This window comes from Erinaceus europaeus, chromosome 16 (genome assembly GCF_950295315.1).
Source record: "Erinaceus europaeus chromosome 16, mEriEur2.1, whole genome shotgun sequence".
Classification (NCBI taxonomy): domain Eukaryota; kingdom Metazoa; phylum Chordata; class Mammalia; order Eulipotyphla; family Erinaceidae; genus Erinaceus; species Erinaceus europaeus.
The window spans coordinates 42,392,469-42,399,047 of record NC_080177.1 but is presented as its reverse complement, the minus strand read 5'-3'; positions in this window follow the sequence as shown (position 1 = coordinate 42,399,047).

The following is a 6,579-nucleotide window of genomic DNA, read 5'->3' as shown; positions in this document are numbered from 1 at the left end:
GTGAAGTTTTCCCCCTGCAGGTGGGGACCAAGGGCTTGAACCTGGGTCTCCCTGCACATTGTAACATGTGCACTCAACTAGGTGCACCACCAGCTGGCCCTGAGATTTCTGAACTATTAAAAAATATATATTTTTTTAACCAGACCACTACTCAGCTCTGGTTTATGGTGGTGCCAAGGACTGAACCTGTGACTTTGGAGCCTCAGACATGAGAATCTCTTTAAATAACCACTATGCTATCTACATCTGCCCTGAAATATTCAATAAAAAAAAGATAGAAATTTTACTTATTAATGAGAAGAGATAGGGGAGTGAGAAAAAGAACCAGGCACATTGGTACATGTGTTCCTAGGGATCAAATTTACGACCACACGCCTGAGAGTTCAACACTCCCTCCTAGACTGATTTTTTTTTTTTTAATAGTAGAGGAGTAGAGACAACCAGAGCTTCACTATAGCACATATGATGCCTGTGACTGAACTTAAATCTCATGTGAAAGCCTAGTGATTTATCTACTGCACTACTTTCCAGACAACACTATTTTATTTAAGAGAATAGAGAATGAATTTAAAGACACTATCCTTGGGGGTCGGGCGGTAGCGCAGTGGATTAAGCGCATGTGGTGCAAAGCTCAGGGACCAGCATAAGGAACAGCGTAAGGATCCCAGTTTGAGCCCCTGGCTCCCCACCTGCAGGGGAGTCGCTTCACAGGCAGTGAAGCAGGTCTGCAGGTGTCTACCTTTCTCTCCTCCTCTCTGTCTTCCCCTTCTCTCTCCATTTCTCTCTGTCCTATCCAACAACGAACAACATCAACAATGGCAATAATAATAACCACAATGAGGCTACAACAACAAGGGCAACAAAAAGGGGGAAAAAATGGCCTCCAGGAGCGGTGGATTCATGGTGCAGGCACTGAGCCCAGCAATAACCCTGGAGGGAAAAAAAGTAAAAATAAAAATAAAATAAAGACACTATCCTTTTGACTATGAAAATAATAAAATGATTTACTTTATTAAACAATAGGAAAATTTTGAATTGGGATTTGGGGGGACAAACATACCTAGGTGATGATGAGCTAATTTTCAGTCAAATACTCTTTTTAAAAAATTTGTCTTTACTTGGGGATTAATGGTTTACAGTCAATAGTAAAATACAATAGTTTGTACATGGGTAACATTTCCTAGTTTTCTACATAACAATTCAACCATCACTAGGTCTTCCTCTGCCATCATGTTCCAGGACCTGATCCCTCCCCCCAGTCTTTTACTTTGGTGCAGTACACCAACTCCAGTCCAAGTTCTGCTTTGTGTTTTCCTGTCTGTTCTTATATTTCAACTTCTGTCTATAAGATCATCCCATATTTAATCCTTATGTTTCTGACTTATCTCACTTAACATGATCCCTTCAAGTTCCATCCAAGATGAGGTGAAGAAGGTGAATTCACCATTTTAAAATTTATTTATTTATTTTCCCTTTTGTTGCCCTTAACATTGTTGTGGTTTTATTGTTGTTGTTATTGAGGGATAGGACAGAGAGAAATGGAGAGAGGAGGGAAAGACAGAGAGGGTGAGAGAAAGATAGACCTGCTTTACCGTTTATGAAGCGACTCACCTGTAGGTAGGTAGCTGGGGGCTTGAACAGGGATCCTTAAGCCGGTCCTTGCGCTTTGCACCATGTGCGCTTAGCCCCCTGTGCCACCACCTGGCTCCCTGAATTCACCATTTTTAATAGCTAACTACTATTCCACTGTGTAGATGATATACTACAACTTACTCAGCTACTCAGCTGCTGTTAGGAGTCAAATGTTCTTAAGTAATAAATACTATTTTTGTGCAGAAGAAAAGCTTTTTTGTATTACTCCAAAAACTTGATGAGGTGGCACAGTAGATAAAGCACTGGACTCTCAAGTATGGGGTCCTGAGTTCAATCCCTGGCAACACATGTACCGGAGTGATGTCTTAGTTCTTTCTCTCTCTCCTGCTGTCTTCAATAAATAAATGAAAATCTTTAAAAAAAAAATTGATGACTGCCAAAAAAATCTTGAGAAAGAAGAACAGAACCGGAGGCATCACACTCCCAGATCTCAAACTGTATTATAGGGTCATTGTCATCAAAACTGCTTGGTACTGGAACATGAATAGACACACTGACCAGTGGCATAGAATTGAGAGCCCAGAAGTGAGCCCCCACACCTATGGACATCTAATCTTTGACAAAGGAGCTCAGACTATTAAATGGGGAAAGCAGCGTCTCTTCAACAAATGGTGTTGGAAACAATGGATTGAAACATGCAGAAGAATGGAACTGAACCACTGTATTTCACCAAATACAAAGTAAATTCCAGGTGCATCAAGGACTTGGATGTTAGACCACAAACTATCAGATACTTAGAAGAAAATATTGGCAGAACTCTTTTCCGCATAAATTTTAAAGACATCTTCAATGAAACAAATCCAATTACAAAGAAGACTAAGGCAAGTATAAACCTATGGGACTACATCAAATTAAAAAGCTTCTTCACAGCAAAAGAAACCACTACCCAAACCAAGAGACCCCTCACAGAATGGGAGAAGATCTTTACATGCCATACATCAGACAAGAATTTAATAACCAACGTATATAAAGAGCTTGCCAAACTCAACTCAACAAGACAACAAATAACCCCATCCAAAAATGGGGGGAGGACATGGACAGAATATTCACCACAGAAGAGATCCAAAAGGCCGAGAAACACATGAAAAATGCTCCAAGTCTCTGATTGTCAGAGAAATGCAAATAAAGACAACAATGAGATACCACCTCACTCCTGTGAGAATGTCATACATCAGAAAAGGTTAACAGCAGCCAATGCTGAAGAGGTTGTGGGGTCAAAGGAACCCTCCTACACTGCTGGTGGGAATGTCAATTGGTCCAACCTCTGTGAAGAACAGTCTGGAGAACTCTCAGAAGGCTAGAAAAGGACCTACACTATGATCTTGCAATTCCTCTCCTGGGGATATATCCTAAGGAACCCAACATATCCATCCAAAAAGATCTGTGTACATATATGTTCTTAGCAGCACAATTTGTAATAACCAAAACCTGGAAGCAACCCAGGTGTCCAACAACAGATGAGTGGCTGAGCAAGTTGTGGTATATATACACAATGGACTACTACTCAGCTATAAAAAATGGTGACTTCACCGTTTTCAGCCGATCTTGGATGGACCTTAAAAAAATCATGTTGAGTGAAATAAGTCAGAAACAGAAGGATGAATATGGGATGATCTCTCAGGCCCAAGTTGAAAAATCAAGGTCAGAAAAGAAAACACAAGTAGAACCTGAAATGGAATTGGAGTATTACACCAAAGTAAAAGACTCTGGGGTGGGTGGGTGGCTGGGGAAAATACAGGTCCATGAAAAATGGTGAATTAAATAGTGGGGGTTGTATTGTTAAATGGGAATCTGGGGAATGTTAGGCATGTAAAAAAAAAAAAAAAAGAAGTAGAAACGCAAAGCAGAAATTGACTGAGTTTGGAGTATGGCACCAAAGTAAGAAAGCAGAAGTACACTAGAGTTTGCAGTGAGTACCTCCCTAATACTTCCTCTCCACTTTTCCAAGCTTTGGGTCCAGGATTGCTCAACAATTTGTTTGGCTTTGTATGTTAACTCTCTTTTCAGTCACCAGGTTCCAGATGCCATCAGGATGCCGGCCAGACTTCCCTGGATTGAAGACCCCACCAATGTGTCCTGGAGCTCAGCTTCCCCAGAGCCCCACCCTACTAGGGAAAGAGAGAGGCAGACTGGGAGTATGGACCGACCAGTCAACGCCCATGTTCAGCGGGGAAGCAATTACAGAAGCCAGACCTTCCACCTTCTGCAACCCTCAATGACCCTGGGTCCATGCTCCCAGAGGGATAGAGAATAGGGAAGCTATCGGGGGAGGGGGTGGGATATGGAGATTGGGCGGTGGGAATTGTGTGGAGTTGTACCCCTCCTACCCTATGGTTTTGTTAATTAATCCTTTCTTAAATAAAAAAATTAAAAAAAAAAAAAAAAAGAACCTGAAATGGAATTGGTGTATCACACCAAAGTAAAAGACTCTGGGGTGGGTGGGTGGGGAAAATACAGGTCCAAGAAGGATTCAGAGGACCTAGTGGGGGTTGTATCATTATATTGGAAACTGGGGAATTTTATGCATGTACAAACCATTGTACTTACTGTTGAATGTAAAACATTAATTCCCCAATAAAAAAAACTGATGAATAAAATGACTACCATTTAAGCTGTTTTTTTTCTGTTGTTAAAAGTTTGTTTAGTAGCAGGATAGAGAGCAAAAACATCACTCTAGCATATGCGATGCCAGGATTGAACTCAGAACCTTGCTTATGCAAGTCTAGTGTTCCTTTCCTGACTGCTGAACTTTACTATTATTTTTAAATTTTATTTATGAGAGAGAGAAAGAAAGACCATTTAGCCACCTTCCCAGCAAGAAATGATTGCCATTAAAAAAAAATCTCAATATCACTTTCATTTAGAAGTCAATTTAGTTAGAGGCCTATAAACAAAATTAACAAGTTAGTTATAATTTAAAAAATATTGAAGTTCTTAATACTTTATTTACAATGCAATCACTGACATGCATACAATTCCATTATTCAATAGGCCCCCAAAGTTTTCTTTCTATCCTCCCTTTTTCTCCCCAGAGTCCTTGGCTTTGGTGCAGTACACCATAGTCAGTCCATGTTTCACTGTGTTCTCCCTCCCTATCCCTACTTTATTAAGTCCCACTAATAAGTGAGATCATTTGGTGTTTATTCTTCTCATCATGTTGTTCATCTCAACATGATGTTCTCAACTTAAAAAAAAAATTTATTTATTCATTTCCTTTTGTTGCCCTTGTTGTTGTTGTTGTTATTGCTATTGTTGCTATTGATGTCATTGTTGTTATGTAGGACAGAGAGAAATAGAGAGAGAAGGGGAAGACAGAGAGGGGGAGAGAAAGATAGACACCTGTAGACCTGCTTCACCGCCTGTGAAGCGACTTCCCTGCAGGTGGGGAGCAAAGGATCCTTATTTATTTATTTATTTATTTATTTATTTATTTATTTATTTATTTATTTTTACCAGAGCACTGCTCAACTCTGATTTATGATGATGCTGGAGACTGAGTCTTTTTGCATAACAATTATGCTACCACCACAGTCCAACTATTTTGTTTTATTTTTTTTACCGGATTACTGCTCAACTCAGTCCACCAAAAAAGTCTTTTTTAAAAATATAATTAAAGACTGTGCTAGAGGGCAGAGGGTAGATAGCATAATGGTTATGCAAACAGACTCTCATGCCTGAGGCTCCAAAGTTCCAGGTTCAGTCCCCCACACCACCATAAACCAGAACTGAAACAGTGTTTCAGTTGTAGTAGGGGTTGTACTGTTATATGGGGAACTGGGGAGTGTTATGCATGTACAAACTATTGTATTTACTGTTGAATGTAAAACTTTAATTCCCCAATAAAGAAATTTAAAAAAGAAAAGCAAAAATGCTAAAAAAAAAAAAAAAGAAGAAGAAGAAGAAGAAGAAACAGTGTTTTGGTAAAAAAAAAAAAAAAAAAAAAAGACTGTGCTGGAGAAATAGCATAATGCTTATGCAAAAAGACTGTCATGCCTGAGGCTTTGAGTTCACAGGTTTATTCATTAGCACCACCATAACCAAAGTTGAGCAGTGGTTCAGGAGGTAGCACAGTGGACTCTCAAGTGGGAGGTCCTGAGTTCGATCTCTGGCAGCACATGTGCTAAAGTGATGTGTGGTTCTTTCTCTCTCCTCTTATTCCTCTCATTAATAAATAAAATATTTATTTATTCCATTTTGTTGCCCTTGTTTTGGTGTAGTTATGTTGTTGTCATCATTGCTGGATAGAACAGAGAGAAATGGAGAGAGGAGGGGAAGACAAAGGGGGAGAGAAAGATAGACACCTGCAGACCTGCTTCATCACCTGTGAAGCAACTCCCCTGCAGGTGGGGAGTTGGGGGCTTGAACCGGGATCCTTATGCCGGTCCTTGCACTTTGTGCCACCTGTGCTTAACCTGCTGCACTAACATCCGACTCCTAATAAAATATTTTTTTAAGTAAGTAAATAAATAGACTTAAAAAAATAAAAGATTTAGTGTGCTGTCAAAACAGCTTACTTTATAGTGTGTGTGCTTTTCTGTGCATGTGAACTGAACACACACATTGGAGGAAGCTTGATGCTATAGTGTGATTCTCCCTGTCTCTGTCTCTTTCATTTATCCCCCCTCCACTTTACTGAGGGGTTAATGGTTCATAGCATAGTTTTTGACACTTGGGTGCTACATCTCATCTTTCTGTGATCAATGTCTGCAAAACATCCTCTTCCTCACCGTAGATCCCTTTCCATCATCCTGTATCAGGACCTCAATACCCTCAGCCCAGAGTGGTGAAACCCAGACAACAGTAGTTTTATTGTACTGAGGGAAAGAGAGATGACGGCACTACTTGGCTCTAGCTTCTAGAAGTCCATGGGACTGAGTCTGGGGCCTCTGATCCTCAGATATGAAAATCTGGTGTCCAGCCACTTCA